Below are 19,210 nucleotides of genomic sequence, written 5' to 3'. Positions count from 1 at the left end.
AATAAAAATATCTGCTATGCTTGCCTCAAAAGTGACAGCATACATGAATGTTCTTTACAGTAGCATACAGATGTAAGGGACTGGTATCTATCATTGCAAACAAAAGGAAATCCGAAAAACAAACAAAAAAATGTAGCTCCTTTCTTTGGGATTTTTATAAGAATTGTATTCCGGTAATTTCAAAAGCAACATTGGGAGTAAGAAGCAAGCACAAAACACCACCATAAATAGATTTAAAAAAAAAAAAACAGATTATTATGGTTCATGTCTAATGAGTCATTAATGACTCAGAAAAACAACCAGAAGCCAGCATTCAAATACTTACACAACTCGTCTCTAAAATTTAAAATCTAAGAAAAGTTGAGAAATGTGTGTAAGAAAAACCTCTAGAGTTAAAACTTTTAAAACTGAGCCATACTTCCATTGTAATCAGGAACATCCTGGTTATATTACTGCATGATGCCGCTTTTACACACTGCACATTATGACAGACAGATTCTCTGACTCTTAAATGGATTGCAGTCTTCAGCAATTTGCTTATTTATTGCTTCGTCTTTGTCTTAAATGTTTTTAATTTCAATTTGAGTTCGCGATGGCCCCATTTTCTTTTAATTACGCAAAGCTCAACCTGACTTCAGTGACTGTATCATTTAAATGTGATTTAGAGCTAGACATCTACTATGGATTGGGAAGTCCACAGCTGGAACCGAGAAGGTTCTGCCTAACAGTAGAGGTCGCTGTGTGGTCTTGGGAAAGTCTAGATCCCTCTCTGGAAAATGAGGGTCTTGGGCAAAGCCATCCACAGAACACTAGTAGTCCCTCAAGATGATCCAGGGACAAAAAATGGCACCATGATCTAGGGAATCTGGAAAATGCTGAATACTATATTCCTCTCTTGGAGGTTCCTAACCAACATTACTATGTTAAGGCTTCGAGAACTCTGGAACTAAAGAAGTGTGCCTAAAACTATTTACTCTGTTTCTCAGTTTGTACAGGCCTTTTGAGGTCATATTTATGATCTTATTTAACATCACAATAACTCTGTCTTAGTCTCCTAGGGCCATCATAACAAAATACAACAAAGTAGGTGGCTTTACAGAGCAGGGATTTATTGTCTCACAGTTTGGGAGGCTAGAAGTCTTGAATGCACATCATCAGCAGGCCTAGGGTTCTCTCTCTGTTGGCTGTAGGGGGAGAACCTTGTCTCATTCAGCTTCTGTAGCTCTGGGCTTTTCTTTTCTTTTTTTGAAATTGTAAAGAATTTATTGTATAATTTGGGGCAAATTGATATTTTTGTAATATTAAATCTATATACCCATAAATATGGTAATCATTTTCATTTATTTTGGTCTTTTTTGGTGTTTTAAAATTTCTTTTTGTTATCCATAAAAATCTTTTTTCCCACCCTGGGCTTTTCTTGGAGTTCCTTGGCTTGCAGACAGTCTTTATTCCGATGGTGCCTTCCTGCTGTGTATGTGTCTCTCTGTGTCTGTTTTCCCTTTTTATAGGAGATCACTTAGAAGGGATTAAGTTTAGGACCCATATTACTAAGGTATTACCTCATTAACATAAGAAAAGAAAAACCCTATTTCCAAACAGGATCACATTCACAAGTACAGGGGTTTGAACTTCAACATATATTTTTTAAAAACCCACTGCTGTTGAGTTGATTCTGAGTCATAATGACCCTATAGGACAGAGTAGAACTGTCCCATAGGGTTTCCAAAACTATATATCTTTGTGAAAGCAGACTGCCACATCTTTCTCCCAAAGGGTGGCTGGTGGGTTCAAACCACCAATCTTTTTGGTTAGCAGCTGAGCACTTTAACCACTGTACCACAAAAACTCCTTACACATACTTTAGGAGGCACACAAGTGAATCCATAACAAACCCTATGAAGAAAGCATTATTATTTTACAGCAGAGAATCTTTTTACTTTAGGCAAATAAGGGCAACTGTTATATTCAGTTCAGATTGTTTCCATTTTAGAAAAGGTGGAACTCACGTATGAGTTCTAACCCCACCAACATAAACGTGCACTAACCATACTTCAAAATACGTGACTTTGGAGAATAGAACTTATCTCCACTAAAATCTTCACTAATATCAAAGTGACCACACCCTGCAAACCAGGGCAGTAGCTGACCCTCTCACATGAAGCCATAGTAAGAAATCAAATCATACTTTGTGCAATTGCTTCATTTTTTTACTTCCTACTAAATCCTTCCACTGCTTGTAAAGTCATTTCCAGAGGCAATTATGTTGAAAATCATTTAATTTTAAACTGAGTGCATTATTTAAAAAGTGATAACATTTTTCATCTATTGCTTCATGAGTTTTTTTTTTAATGTTGTCAATAAAGACAAGTAAAATAAAGTTTAAAACTGCCCACAGGCTTAATAAGAATAACTTATCAAATAATTACCAAAAGCAATCGCAAAGGGAACCTTATTATGCTGTGAGCAAAGAATAAAATGTATTCGTTATTTCAGCAAGGAGGGAATATTTTTTATTTAATCCCCAATAGTTACAGAGAAACAAGTAATAATAATAACAACAATAATAACGATACCCGTTGTCGTCGAGTAGATTCCGACTCATAGCAACCCTATAGGACAGAGTAGAACTGCCCCATAGAGTTTCCAAGGAACGTCTGGTGGATTCGAACTGCCTACCTTTTGGTTAGGAGCTGTAGCTCTTAACCATTGCACCACCAGAGCCCCATAATAACAATAAAAAAAAAAATAGTCAACATTTATTGAACATTTACTACGTGTCAGACACTGACCTAAGTGCTTTATATGTTTCATTAAATCCTCACAAGCATTCATAATTTAGATACAATTATTAGCCATATTTAACAATAAAGGGAAAAACAACTGATGTTTTGAGAGGTGAAATGAGTAACCCAAGGTCACATAGTTAGCAAATGATGGAGCCAGGACAAAAACAAATCTCCTACTCTTAACTTCTACAATATGCTGTTCATGAGCTATCTGCTTTTCCATGTTACCTTTTCTAAAACATAACTCTACTGTTTAAAGAAAGAAAAATAGAGATATAGCATGAAGGAATTTAATAGTAGCTGAGAATCCGAAATAACCTGCATATTTTGTGTTTGCCTTGAAAACTCTCAATATGTAAATGATGCAGTCAGACTCAAGATGAGCTCATACCATCTTAAACTGAAACCTAAAGGGGCCCTTTTGGTAGCCATCTGGTTCTGCTTCCTATCCAGTATTTTCAACAGCCTTCTTAAATGCCATCCAGTCTGAACTTGCCTGCCCCTCATGACATGAAATTCATTACCTCACAAGCCTGAATTCTACTTTTGAACATTTTTAGATGTATTAGAATATAAAGTCTTATCTTGAGCCAAAATTGTCCTTCTTTTAACTTAAACCCGTTGATCTGGCCAATTGATATAACCCATTGCTTGGTCTTACTTCTACATAATCACACTTCAAATGTTTAACGATACCCCCATCCCATGGCCACTTCTTCCCCAGTTTAATATTCACGATGTTTTCAACCTTTCCTACTTGAAAGCAAATCCTTCCCCCTGCAGCTTCCTCTCTTCGGGAGGCACCTGAGCTTGGTATTGCTCCCTTTAAATATTAATACAATATTCTTGACATGTTTGAATCAATACAACATAGGTTGGGCTATTTTTTTGTAAGTTGGACGTTACATTTCTGGTGAGACAAAGATTGCATCCCCCTTTTTTAAGTCAAATCAAACTGTTGGCTTGCCAAAAAATTACGATTATTTTCACATAAACTACTTCTAAGCCATCTCTCCCCTAACTTGTGATCATGCAATTATTTTCTAATTAAATTCAGGATTATACAATTATTTTTGATAAGTTTCCTCTTGCTGACTTCAGTCTAACATTCCCACTTGGGTTATGGAGAAGGATTCTGACTCTCCATTTTTTACCAGATTGAAGACTCTAAACTTCCCCCCAACCCACTTCAGTAATTCCGTAGAATTTCCACACTCTTACCTCCTGTAAATACGACACTGAGAAACATTGTCCAAAATCAAACATTTGTATTCTCATAGAAAAAGCTGGATATATCTGTCTCTTGTAGGGAAAACATGCTTCACATTTCATTTAATTATTTGTTTTTGTTTGTTTGTTTTTACCTTTTTCCTCTCAGCCATTCTAAGAATCCTACAGCCTGTCTTCTACAGAAATGCACTTTTAATCCACCATGACTGGCAATGGAGCCCTGGTGGCACACTGGTTAAGAGCCACAGCTGCTAACCAAAAGGTCGGCAGTTTCAATCCACTAGGTGCTCCTTGGAAACTCTATGGGGCAGTTCTACTCTGTTCTGTAGGGTCGCTATGAGTCGGAATTGACTTTATGATGAGTTTTTTGGTTTTGACTGGCAGTGCATCACAGTGTTCACCAAATACACCAAAATTATCAAGGTGAAATTTATCATGGATTAATGTGAAGTCCTGCACCTAATTGTCCAAATACAGGAGAGGCATGCCTTAACGCAACACTTCCGAAAAAGATGATGGGCCCACAGATCAACTGTAAGATAAGGAATCTTATGTAAAGTTGTAGCATCCAGAACTCAGAAGGTGAGCAAACTGCTCAACTTTGCTGCTAATCAAATCTCATCCAGAATGTCATTTTCATTTCCTGGCATCACTATAAGTGGAACATTAATGAACTAAGCATATGTCCAGATTCAGGTGAACAGGACAGTGAGGAGACTTGACCATCTTCCATGGATAAATCAATTGGAAATCAAAACAGGAAAGAGAACACTCAATGTAAAAAGAATTATATCTTCAAACATTTGAAGGACTCCTACATGGAAATGAGATTACATGTGCTATGTTATCCCAGAGGGCAGAAATAGGAACCTTGGCCAAAAACTCTGAGAGACAGATTTTATCATGCCATAAAAGAGGCATTTTCTAAAAATGAGAAGCCACTCAACAGTGCAATGGGTAGGATGAGGAGGTGGAGAAAGGGAGTTTCTGTCACTGAAACTCCTGGGAGAGGCTAGATGGCCAACTGTGGGAAGAGAAGTGAAAAGGAAAGGTGGCAAGAGGAAAAGAAGCATCTGATTAGAGGTTGTACTAGGTGACTCCATGAGCCAATGTTGATTCATTTCATCTGGTGATTTTTTTGTTTGAAGTAATACATGAGATACTGGTATTCAGATCTTGGTAAATTAAAAATGCCCCTCTATCTTCTCCCCTCTACCTACAGCCCTTCTCCAGGTCTGTATGCTCAATGACAGGAGAATTACTTGTTCATAGCAAACAAGTTACTTAATACAAGGAAATTAAATTTATTTAATCAAATCTATGTAAATGCCATTCTGAATAAAAGTTACATATTTTCAGAAATAGCACATGTCATAAACTGTATGCATTAGAACAGATTTTTTGAACAAATATGGCAACTCAGAATCAACAAGAAATAAATGGATTAAACACCAGAATCTTTAGTGCTAGGGAGGGCTGGTCACTCTGAATGTCCCAGCCTCATGAGGTATGTGCATGCAAAAGCTATGAGGAACTCAGCACTGCAATGAAAGAGTCACTCACTCTGGAGTACAATCCTTTAACCCTACATTGTTCAATAAAGAAGCCCCTAGCGTGGCTTTTAAAATCAATTTAAATTACATGAAATTAAAAACTTAGTCACATAGTCACACTATCCACATTTTACATGCTCAGTAGCCACACGCTGCACTTACCATGGACTGTCAGAAGAATAAACAAATCTGTCTTGCAAGAAGTACAGCCAGAATGCTCCTTAGAAGCAAGGATGATGAGACTTTGTCTCATTTACTTTGGATAGTTTATCGGAAGGGACCAATCCTTGGAGAAGGACATCACGCTTGGTAAAGGAGAGGGACATCAAAAAAAAGAGCAAGACCCTCAGTGGATGGATTGACAGAGTGTCTATAATAATGGGCTCAAACATAACAATGATTCTCAGGATGGTGCAGGACCAGGCAGTGATTCATTCTGTTAAACATAAGTTCGCAATGAGTCGGAACTGACTAGATGGCACCGAACAACAACAGCCACATAAAGCTAGTGGCTACCATATTGAAAAGAGCAGATCTAGAACATTTCCATCATCACAGAAAGTTACATTGGACAACAATTGGCCCAACTCTTTTCTCTGGAGTTAACAAAATCACATAGAGACTACAACTAGTGTTTCACCTCTCCTTTCCTTTTTACTTGGTTTTTCTTTAGGGGTAAAGTTACCATACCCTACATGTCGGTCAATTTGTCATACTGCTGGGGCTTGTGTGTTGCTGTGATGCTGGAAGCTATGCCACCAGTATTCAAATACCAACAGGGTCACCCATGGCAGACAGGTTTCAGCTGAGCTTCCAGCCTAAGACAGACTAGGAAGGGGGACCCGGCAGTCTACTTCTGAAAAGAATTAGCCAGTGAAAACCATATGAATAGCAACAGAACACTGTCTGAAATAGTGCCAGAAGATGAGCCCCTCAGGTTGGAAGGCACTCAAAATACGACCAGGGAAGAGCTGCCTCCTCAAAGTAGAGTCAACCTTAATGACCTGAATGGAGTCAAGCTTTTGGGACCTTCTTTGCTGATGTGGCACGACTCAAAATGAGAAGAAACAGCTGCAAACATCCATTATAATCAGAACCTGGAATGTATGAAGTATGAATCCAGGAAAATTGGAAATCATCAAAAATGAAATGGAAAGCATAAAGATTGATATCCTAGGCATTAGTGAGCTGCAATGGACTGGTATTGGTCATTTTGAATCAAATAATCATGTGGTTTACTATGCCTGGAATGATAACTTGAAGAGAAATGTCATTGCATTCATCATCGAAAAGGATATTTCAAGATGTATCCTGAAGTACAACGCTGTCAGTGATAGGATAATATCCATACGCCTACAAGGAAGACCAGTTAATATGACTATTATTTAAATTTACGCACCACCCACTAAGGACAATGATGAAGAAAATGAAGATTATTACCAACTTCCAAAGTCAGAAATTGATCAAACATGCAAGCAAGATGAATTGGTAATTACTGGTGATTGAAATGCGAAAGTTGGAAACAAAAAAGAAGGATCGGTAGTTGGAAAATACGGCCTTGGTGATAGAAACAATGTCGGAGATCACACCATCAAATTTTGCAAGACCAACAACTTCTTTATTGCAAATACCGTTTTTTCACCAATATAAATGGCGACTGGCAGTGGGTGGTTTTTTTTTTATACTCATGGGCCTCACCAGATGGGATACACAGGAATCAAATCAACTACATCTTTGGAAAGAGACAATGGGAAAGCTTAATATCATCAGCAAGAATGAGGCCTGGGGCCGGCTGCAGAGCAGACCATCAATTCGCCACATGCAAGTTCAAGTTGAAACTGACAAAAATTAGAACAAGTCCACAAGAGCCAAAGTACGACCTTGAGTATATCACACCTGAATTTAGAGACCTTGTCAAGAATAGATTTGATGCCTTGAACACTAATGACTGAAGACCAGACGAGTTGTGGAATCACATCAGGGATATCAAACATGAAGAAAGCAAAAGGTCATTAGAAAGACAGGAGAGGAAGAAAAGACCAAAATGGATGTCGGAAGAGACTCTGAAACTTGCTTTCGAACGTCGAGTAGCTAAAGGAAAAGGAAGAAACAATGAAGTAAAAGAACTGAACAGATTTCAAAGTGCGGCTCAAGAAGACAAAGTGTTATGATGACATGTGCAAAGACCTGGAATTAGAAGACCAAAAGGGAAGAGCAAGCTCAGCATTTCTCAAGCTGAAAGAACTGAAGAAAAAACTCAAGCCTCAAGTTGCAATACTGAAGGATCCTATGGGGAAAATATTAAATGACACAGGAAGCATCAAAAGAAGATGGAAGGAATACACAGAGTAACTATACCAAAAAGAATTGATCGACATTGACCATTTCAGGAAGTAACATATGATCAGAAACTGCTGGTACTGAAGGAAGAAGTTCAAGCTGCACTGAAAGCATTGGCGAAAAACAAGGCTCCGGGAATTGATGGAATATGGATGCAGCCCTGGAAGTGCTCACTCATCTATGCCAAGAAATTTGGAAGACAGCTACCTGGACAACCAACTGGAAGAGATCTATATTTATGCATATTCCCAAGAATGGCGATCCAATTGAATGTGGAAATTATCGAACAATACCATTAATATCTCATGCAAGCAAAATTTTGCTGAAGATCATTCAAAAGCGGTCGCCACAATATATCAACAGGGAACAGCCAGAAATTCAAGTTGGATTTAGAAGAGGACATGGAAAGAAGGATATTAATTGCTGATGTCAGATGAGTCCTGGCTGAAAGCAGAGAATACCAGAAAGATGTTTTTACCTGTGTTTTATTGACTATGCTAATGCATTCGACTATGTGGATCATAACAAATTATAGATAACATTGTGGGGAATGGGAATTCTGGAACACTTAATTGTGCTCATGAAGAATCTATACATGGATCAAGAGGCAGTCATTCAAACAGAACAAGGGGATACTGCATAGTTTAAAGTCAGGAAAGGTGTACAAGGGTTTTATCCTTTCATCATACTTATTCAATCTGTACACTGATAAAATAATCCAAGACGCCAGACTGTGTAAAGAAGAACTCAGCATCAGGGTTGGAGGAAGACTCATTAACAATCTGTGATATGCAGATGACACAACCTTGCTTGCTCAAAGTGAAGAGGACTTCAAGCACTTACATGAAGATCAACGACTACAGCCTTCAGTATGGACTACACCTCAACATAAAGAAAACAAAAATCCTCACAACTGGACCAATAAGCAACATCATGATAAATGAAGAAAAGACTGAGGTTGTCAAGGATTTCATTTTACTTGGATCCACAATCAACACCCACGGAAGCAGCAGTCAAGAAATCAAAAAACTGAACACCAAGGACACAAGGTAACTATGAGCCCAAGAGACAGAAAGGGCCACATAAACCAGAGACTACCTCAGCCTGAGACCAGAAGAATGAGATGGTGCCTGGCTACAGCTGATGACTGCCCTGACAGGGAACATAACAGAGAAGCCCTGAGGGAGCAGGAGAGCAGTGGGATGCAGACCCCAAATTCTCGTAAGATCAGACTTAATGGTCTGACTGAGACTAGAAGGACCCCTGTGGTCATGGCCCCTAGACCTTCTGTTGGCCCAGGACAGGAACCATTCCCAAAGCCAACTCTTCAGACATGGATTGGACTGGACAATGGGCTGGAGAGGGATGCAGATGAGGAGTGAGCTTCTTGGATCAGGTGGACACTTGAGACTATGTTGGCATCTCCTGCCTGGAGGGGAGATGAGAAGGTAGAGGGGGTTAGAAGCTGGTGAAATGGAAAAGAGAGAGTGGAGGGAGGGAACGGGCTATCTCGTTAGGGGGAGAGCAATTGGGAGTATGTTGCAAGGTGTCTATAAGTTTTTATGTGAGACTGACTTGATTTGTAAACTTTCACTTAAAGCACAATAAAAATTTAAAAAAAGAAATCAAAAGAACCATTGCATTGGGCAAATAGGCTGTGAAAGACCTCTTTCAAGTGTTGAAAAACTATCACCTTGAAGACTAAGGTACACCTGCCTCAAGCCATGGTGTTTTCAATCGCTTCATATGCATGAGAAAGCTGGACAATGAATAAGGAGGGCCAAAGAAGAATTGATGCCTCTGAATTGTGGTGTTGGCAAAGAATATTGAATATACCATGAACTGCCAAAAGAACAAACAAATCTGACTTGGAAGAAGTACAGCCAGAATGCTCCTTAGAAGCAAGGATTGCAAGACTACGTCTTACATACTTTGGACATGCTATCAGGAGGGATTGGTCCCTGGAGAAGGACATCATGCTTGGTAGAGGGTCACTGAAAAAGAGGAAGACCCTCAATGAGATGGACTGATACGGTGGCTACAACAATGGGCTCAAGCATAACAATTTTGGGGATGGTGCAGGAGCAGGCAGTGTTTCATTGTGTTGGGCATAGGGTCGCTATGAGTTGGAAGTGACTCGACGGCACCTAACAACAACAACAACAAAGTTACCATGGCTCAGAATAAACTGAATACATTTTCAATAACATCCCTACAGACCAACTTTTCTGCTAAAGTGTCCCCTCCTTCTGGTGTCATTTTAGTATTACTCCAGGCCATTCACATGGACCTGAGAAAAGAATGGGCTGGGTGTGCAGCAAGTGGCTCAATTCAACATAAAACCATGAATCTGTAGCCATTATGTATTAGTTAAATGCAACTGAGCAACAGATTTATTTCAAATAAAATAAATACTATTCGAAAGGTCTTTGAAATGTTCTTTACCAGTGGCAGATTTCCTCCTTCCCCAGCTGCCCACTCTTGCTGTGAGTTTCTAAAAGAAAAATAGCTTTAACGAGAAGGGGTTGAAAATGAAACAGTCATAACATTGCATGTTTTCCTAATGTAGCATCTAGAAGCCAAAGGCATTTTTGGTATTTTGCTAAAATATAAATGCACATAAAAATATACATTTTCCAACTTATGCGTCTTATGAGGAAAACATGATTAAGAATCAAAAATCACATGGACTGAGGGGAAACAATAACTGAGGAAAGAATTATATATGTTCATACATAAAGCCAATATTTTTAAAACTCCAGACCCAGGAAGTAGTAGAGAAGTAGGTGGTGGCTGGGAACAAAAGAGACACGGGTTCCATTTTGTCTGTAAGGTAATAGGCTAACTTGTCAGTGTCCAGGCCTGCAGGTAAAAGCGAGAGTGGGACAAGAGAGTCTTCCCTAGGACTGCAAGTTAATTCAAAGGATCCAAATCCTAGTAGAAAAACAAAGGTTTCAAATGTTTGAACCTGATAATATAAGATTTTCTGTAGGCTAACTGAGTGCAACAAGCTCAAGGTGTGCTAAGCTTAAGGAATGCTGAGTAACAGAGGTTATCCCAAGTAAGCCAAACCATATAGTCCTTCCTTGATATCATGTTGTTATTACACTCTTGTTAGTTGTCATTGAATCAGCTCTTACTCACTCATGGCTACCTTATGTACCACAGAACAAAACATTGCCCAGTCCATGCCATTTTTATGACCCTTGGTATACTCAAGTCCATTGTTGCAACAACTGTGTATTCTGTCTGCCTTTCTTCCTAGCTTAGATTCCAAGAAAATTCCATGTCAAACAACCAAGGGCTCAAATTGTTGTTCCATAAGGTGGGAGCCATTGGCATATGTTATTGTTGCTAGTTACTGCTGAGTCAGCTCTGATTCATGGTAACCCCATGTACAAAAGGACAAAACATTGCCCAGTCCTACACGATCTTCAAAATCATTGGTATGCTCGAGGCTATTGTTGTGGTCACTGTGTATTTTCGGTGCCTTCCAACCTAGAAGGCTAATCTTCCACCACTATGTTGGACAATAATCTATTGTGAATCGTAGGGTTTTCACTGGCTAATTTTTAGAAGTAGACCACCAGGTCTTTCCTCCTACTCTGTCTTAGTTTGGAAGCCCCACTGGAACCTGTCCACCATGGGTGATCCTGCTAGTATTTGAAATACCACTGGCATAGTTTCCAGCGTCATAGCAACACGCAAGCCACCACAGTAGACAAACTGACAGATGGGTACTGGTGATATCATGTAGGAGCTCAGAAAGACTCAGGCTTCATGGCACAGTGAGGAAAGGCAGTCAAAAAATATGCAGAAGTTACTGAGTTTCAAAGGGGACAGGGGCTGGCTACTGTATCAGATGGGGTATAGAAAGCTCTGTCATAATGCCCTGTCATATGCAAACACTAGCCAGTTCTGCAGTTTACATTCAGGTGGAGGAGTGGGGCCAAAAGAATGGGATTCATGAAACAGTCTGTGCTCAGATATCATGCAATGAGGGGGGTCCTATTGTCCAGAGACCTGTCCACACATAGCAGAACCCCAGCCAGAAGGTCAGGGTACAGAAGGCAGGATCCATTGTCCAGGAAAGGGACTGCCAAAAACCAGACTGGCCCCAAGCATTCTGTTGCACCAAATAGGGCAAAGCTATGGAGGGTGTTAGACGCTAGAGTCAGCACTTTCCTTGGCCCAAATCTGCCTGGCAACAAAGGTAAATATAGGAAGGTGAGAGGGAGGGAAGGCCAGGAATACATCACTGACTGCATCCTTAGCTCTAGTTTTGGAAAATCACCTTTTTTCTCAGACTCCATAGATGGAAAGATTGAGGAGGTGGAGAGTATTGAGATATATAATCTCCTTTCTTGTCAGAACTTATTAGAAACTGTGATGGGCCTAACAGTACTAGGAAAGCCCTTGTGTGTGTGTATGTGTGTGTCTGTATGTGCGTGCACATGTGGTGGTGGTTGCAAGGGAGTTGATGAATACAAAGAAAATAAGGCTAGGTCAATACCCCACAACTGCAATAAAGTATCCTGACAGAACATCCCCTTTGTTATGTCCATTCTGGTGTTCATAGTTCAAGATAGGTGCCTTGCCTCCTATCTCCTCTCCCTGCAGTACTCTGAGCTTTCTGACCAATAGAAGTTTCATCGCTATTTCTATTAGACATTTCCTGGACATAACATGGTTAAGACTTAGCAAAAGGAGCCATAATAGGTTTCCAACGACCCTGTTTGAGTCCCACTTTCTTCATGGATTAATTAAGACAAAACAAAGATAATCCTTGGTTGTTTTCTAAGAAAATATTTGAACAAGAAGATACAAAGCTCTGACATGCTGAGATTTCAATGTGTCACAGTTTTTTGTAGAAATCCCCAGGGGGGTGTCACTCTCAAAACCAAACTCAAAGCAGCCAGGAAATAGCATGATATTGTGTTCACTTTGACAAGCACCTTTTTCTGAGTTTCATGCCACCCCCACGTGACTAGAACTGCTCCTATGCTTGAAATTAAAAGCAGTGAAAATGAAGAGGCTCAGCCAGGGCTCACTAAGATCACAGCTGAGCTTAGTAACACATTAACGGAACTGCAGGGGCTCCAGGGGCTCCCCTACTGAGCCCTTCAGCCTCTTCATCCTACCCAGCCATGTTACCCACAGAAAAGCTGTCAACAGACGCAGCACACTCAAAGCTCACACTGCTCAGTCTAGCCCAATGGATCCTCATCCCACCCACACATTAGCATCACCTGGCAAGCCTTCTAAAAAACACTGATGTCCTTGCCCCTGCACACCTGACAATTAGATAAGATCCTCCAGTGGTGAGGTCCAGGCATCTTACTTAAAAAAAAAAGAAAAAAGAAAAGCTTCCAAATGGATTCCATGTGCAGCCAGGGCTGAGAACCATCAACAAAGGACTCTGCGTTTAGCTGGTTTTTATTTTTCATTTTTCCTGATCATAGATGCTGTTCCTGATGTTTGATTAGTTTCCCAACTATAAAGTGTGCTATTTTTCTCAGGTCTATTGTGCTTACATGAAACTATCTCATGTAGAGTGTTATGGATTGGATTCCCCCCCCCACCCCAAATATGTACTGAAATCCTAACCCCTGTACCTGTTGGGTTTTCTTCCGTTATGTTTATGAGGCCATGCCAGGGTGAGTCCTAGACCTAATCACTTCTGAGTTATAAGAGACCAGAATAGTTACAGAGGTAACACAGGGGGAACAGGAAGGCAGACCACAGAGACAGATACATCTACAAGCCCAGGAACTCCAAGGAAGCTGAAATAGACAAGAAAGGACCTTCACCTAGAGCCACGCCCTGAATTTGGACTTACAGCCTCCTGAAGTGTGAGAAAAATAATGTCCGTTCTCTAAAGCTACCCACTTGTATTTCTGTTACAGCAGCACTAGGAGACTAAGACGTAGACTAAAGAAGAACATTAATAGTGACTGAGGATTTATAGCTCACTTCCAAACTTATGAACACTTCCTAAGATCTTAGCAACCATTCTTCTGTTCTTCCTGTGCCTGGACATAAAAGATACTGGAATGAATGCAAAAAATAAAAGAATTCCTAATTTAGAGATGAGGGGAAATGATGCTCAGGCAGGTTAAATGATTTACCCAAGATCATACAACTAGTAAAATACTCCTATGTGACTTCAAAAATCTTCCCATCACCCCAAGTTTCTTCTGCACCAGGAGAATCTGAGTTTTAGTTTTGAATCTGGCACTAACTCTCTGTGGGTCCATAAGTTACTTATTCTCTCTAGTCTTCTTTTCCCTGGGTATAAAACAAGAAAGTTGGTCTAGGCCATCCTGAAGGTTCCTCTCAAGTCTAAGATTCTATAAGCATCAGATTTGCTGTTCCAAGCCATGCATTAAGTCTAGTTTGTCAGTTTACCACACACATATTTTATTTTTATTCTAAACATGTGTTTATTTAAATTATAAGGCACTCGTTATGAAGGGAAATATGTCAGAGCTTTCCAAAGCCCCTATGGACAGCACTTTCTCCATTGTAAGCTTTTTGGTCAGCCCATTGTTTTCCTAACTATTATTGCAACCTAAGGCAGTTGCAGTGTTAAACAATTGCTGATGATAGTCTTCGACAAGTGTCCTTTCATAAGCCTGTTCACACTGGGAGAGCTTTGAGTCAGAGCATATGAAGACAAGCTCTGAGAATGGAGCTTTTCCAGGAGCCAAGGTCCCTGGTTGGTACAAGGGGTTTTTAATTGGCTGCTAACCTAAAGGTTTGTGGTCCAAACATACCTAACAGTACCACAGAAGAAGAGCCTGGTGATCTGCTTCTGTAAAGATTTCCACAAAGAAAACCCTGTGGAGCAGTTCCACTTTGTACATATGGGCTTGCCATGATTCAGAATCGACTTAATGGCAATGGGTTTGTTTTTTGGTAGACAGGTCAAGCAATTAAAATTCTGTGGGATGAAGGTTTTGAGTGAGCTTCAACCTATTCTTTCCTCTCTAGTAGTGATAGGCTGCCAGTTTCCAAAGCTACTGTAGTTGCAAGACTGGTAGTTTTCAAGGCTACCATCAATCTAGGGAAAGGTGGTGGGAACAGGACAAGTTAAAACGCCACAGAGCATTTCTTGCCAAGATACAGCCATTTTTCTTGAATAAAAACTCCCCAGACCGTTGCAAGCCTTCACTTAATTTCTGAAAACATTGGTTTTGTCAATTTTTGCCAATTTTCTCATTGCTTTTATGTGGGAATGGATTTCTCAGTGTTCTTATTCCACCATTCAATAAGTGCTTTTCCAATAGTATTGATATTTAATAAAATTGTAATGAAGTAAGGACAACAGTCTTTGCCCAGAACTGCCTGTCCATGTGCAATATTTTCAGGTCATTATAGTGGAATGGGAATATAGTGTAAGCTTTATCTAAAAATACCACCTCTATAATTCTCCATAGATAGAACCAAAGAAAAATTACAGTAATTTCTTCACTTATCAAACCCTCAGATTTCATTACCCTCATTTTTCATAAGCAGCGGCCATATCTAACTAAAAAAATAAAAAAAATTTTTTTTTAGTTAGATCTAAGTGAACCCAAATTGTTAAACATGTTAATAAATGGTCCAAACAAAGAAAATTTTGAAAAATAAATAAGTTTCAATATGATCATTCAATTCCCCAATTAGGATAAAAGAGGACTTTTCTCATTGACTGTCAATGGCTCTAAAAAAAGCTAAGCTTCACAAACACTGAAGCAGAGACATACAGCTTATGTTGGGGAAATAGCAGAAGCAGAAAGAAGAGGACAAGAAAAAGCACACTCTAATCAACTAACATGGCCCATTGCAGGTGTTACAAAGCTAGCATGCTGTCTTCCAGAGCTAACATCAATCAAGATCTTAATCACAAGGCTAGCTGGATCAAAGATTTGTTCTGTAGAGCAACCATCCACCTGAATCAAAATAACTGCAACAAGACCAAAGATGCCATCCACAAACAAATGGGATTAAGACGTCAAGACAAAACTTTTTTGTAATAAGGAAGAATGGTTTTTTGTTTGGTTGGTTGGTTGGTTTCTGTTTGTTTTTGCCTTGGCATGGTCAATAGTCTACCATTTTGCTTGCTATGATTGTTAAGTTCTCTCAGAATACTGGAAAGAAGGTTGTGGAATTCCCTCTTGATCAGGATCTTGTAAAGTTTCTTGGATGTGGAATTTCTGATGGGCCTTGAAAGACAGGCAGGACTTAACAGAGAAGGGTATGCCAGGCAAGAGTAAGCGTTTGGACAGTGGAAGGTGGTAGAGACTTGGCTAAGGAATAGTGAACACAGGGAGTTTAATGACAGTATATGGAAAGGTTAAAATTCCACATGTCTTTGTAAAGCTCCAAAAGGTTTTGAGCAAGTTATGAGTGTACTGCTTTAGGAGAAACCTTTGGTAGTGCTGTGGCTTACCCAGCTTATACCTACAAGCATATAGACACACGCAGTATAAAAACTATGGGGATAGGTTTTAGTGGTTTCACAGGGATGAGTGTTAGTATATACCAGGAGACAAACTTTTTGACCATAATTTCAAACACATAAAGTCTTATTGTGAGTTCTAAGCTTTGAGGCCTCCTTTCATCCCTGTTAGACAGCCACTCTCAGACCTCTGGGGTGCCATTTTCACAACACTATGCAGAGTGTGATTCATTCTCATAATGCTTAAAGACTGTCTGCTCTGAAAGACCAGAATAAGACCACGTAATTTTCTTATGTGATGTCACAAAGCTCTGAGTCAGGGCCTGTATGAATAGCCAGTTGGGCCCCATTACACCACAGGATATACTTTGTTTAGTTTAAAATATTTTCATCCAGGGCACAAAGGCTCCCCACCTGACCAAAGTTGCACTGGTGACTCAGCGTGGTCCCTTCTTTACAGAGACCTCGTCTACATTTGAGAGGATCCTCACGACCTTCAAGAGTGCATCTAAGCACAAAAGTGGATTTTTTAAACTAGATTTATATGCACTTAAACATCTTTCTATTAATCGTGTTTTAAAATAACTATAAGTAATTATGCCAGGAGTTGAGAAAGGGTTTCAGATCAACGCATGTATAAGTAAAGACACAGAAGATCGCAGAACCAAAGAGTAGAAAAGACACCACAAGAGGGATCTTGCAGAGTGAACTCTTCCTGAAGGTATATAGTGGGGCCTGATGTTTCTTAGTTGGTGCTAGCAGAAAGATTTCGCTTTGCTGTACATGCATGATTCATGATGCTGAAAATTTTGTTGGCAGTGTGTGTTTTCAAATAAAGTGCTAAGATTGCTGCTCCCTGAATTGTAAACAATAGCTTAACTTCAAAAGCTTCAGTGCATTGGTTGGTTTAGAATGTGAAGCAGGAAGGAGCTTTGTAGGCACACAGTATATTAACAAGCGTGGTACTTAGAGAAACAAGGTGGAAAGCTGTAGCAAGCCTGTGAATAAATGAGGTAGAGGAACATGAATACACAACAGAGAAGACCTCAGTTTAAGTCTCTCCCAGATCTACCACATGTTTACTCAAATTCCACACACCACATCTTGATTTCCATACTAAAAATTAAGATAGACTAAAATTTCTCTAAGGTTCCTAACTAGCTCAAGCATTCTATAACATTAGAGATCACAAACTGAGGGCCTATGGGCAGAAGCCAGCTTGAAGATGCTTTTAGCATGATATAAAAAACCAAACTAGTTGCAGTCAAGTTGATTCCCACTTAAAGTAATCCCATGTGTGTCAGAGTGGAACTGTGCTCCATAGGGTTTTCAATGGCTGCTTTTTCAGAAGTAGATCACCAGGCCTTTCTTCCGAGACACCTCTGGGTGGACTAATATCACCAACCTTTCAGTTAGCAGCCGTGTGTGTTAACTATTTGCACCACCTAGAGACTTCTTTAAGCTCGGTGACTAGCTCAACGAAAGTTAATTAAACAGAATTGAATTAGTGAGACAGACTAATGGGGGTTAGGAGGAGAGAAGTACACCATGATTTACCCACCTGTGGATGCCAGGAGGCAGTCTCAGCAAGAGAAGAATGAGTTCTGGAAAGGATAGCAGTAGATTGCCTGGGCTACAGGTCAGGCTAGACAGCAGCACACCAGCCTTGTTGCTGAACTGCTTGATTCTCCTTAGATCCCTCCTGTCTGATGTCAGGTGCCGTCCTAAGGCCTGATAAGTCTTTGGTGAAAAACATAAAGCAAAGCATGAGATACTCAAGTGATGTGTATAATTTTTCAGAACAAGCTTGGATTGTTCCCAAAGTAAGTCACCAGGTCTGGGTTGTACAATGACTTTGAGAATGGGCAAAATGAAATTTCAATGCATCTCATTAAAGATGTAACTTTTGAAGTTGCTATCTGAGTCAGTTTATGAGTCACGCAAGAAAATTGGCCTCATTGTTTACTAGTCACGCCTTATTTCTGAAAAAAAAAAAAAAGAAATCATGGAATTTGTTGAATGACTCCATGAATGTATTGAATGCGCTGAAATGACTTTTGACTGTTTCCAGAATAAACACACAAAGGTGTGCCCCAAGGTCTAAATGCTTCTTCTCAAACAGACTCAGGGAAACAGCAGACATTTACATGTATACAGTTTGATCTCTGTGTTAAAAATCCATTGCATTCCTTATCTCAGCTCATCAGGAGTAACAAAGTGACATGTTAAAAATGAACACCACCACTTTCAGTTTCTTAAAGCAAGCTTTGAATCCAAACAAAGCAGCCTTGATTTTCTACCACCAAAGCTGCCTGCAATTCATTCATTCATTCAACACAATTTAACAGCTCGCTCTGAGGTAGGCACTGGAAATACCATCATAAACAAGACACATTCTTAACATCATTGAACTCACAGCCCAGCCAGGGAGATAGAAATGGAATAGGCAAGCTCAACTGTCATGAGTTTTACGTCATGGGGCACACAGGGTGCTATGGGAATATATAACAAGGGCTCGCACCTAATCTGAGGTTTAGGAAAGCTGCTCTGAGGAAATAACCTTGGCTGAGATTCAAGCAGTAAGTAGGAATTAACCGGGTGAAAATGACAGCAGAAGGGGAAAGGGTGGGCCCGATTTCAGGCAGAGTCAGCCTGTGTAAAAGCCCTGAAACGATAAAGAGCATGGCTGTTTGAGGAACCAAAATGATGTCAGTGTGGCTAGAGCAGGAAACCCTGGTGGTGTACTGGTTAAGAGCTATGGCTGCTAACCAAAATGTTTAGCAGTTCAAATCCACCAGGCGTTCCTTGGAAACCCTAAGGAGCAGTTCTACTCTGTCCTATAGGGTTGCTATGAGTTG

This window comes from Elephas maximus, chromosome X (assembly GCF_024166365.1).
Source record: "Elephas maximus indicus isolate mEleMax1 chromosome X, mEleMax1 primary haplotype, whole genome shotgun sequence".
NCBI lineage: Eukaryota > Metazoa > Chordata > Mammalia > Proboscidea > Elephantidae > Elephas > Elephas maximus.
The sequence above is the reverse complement of the archived record's forward strand: the minus strand, read 5'-3'. Positions refer to the sequence as shown.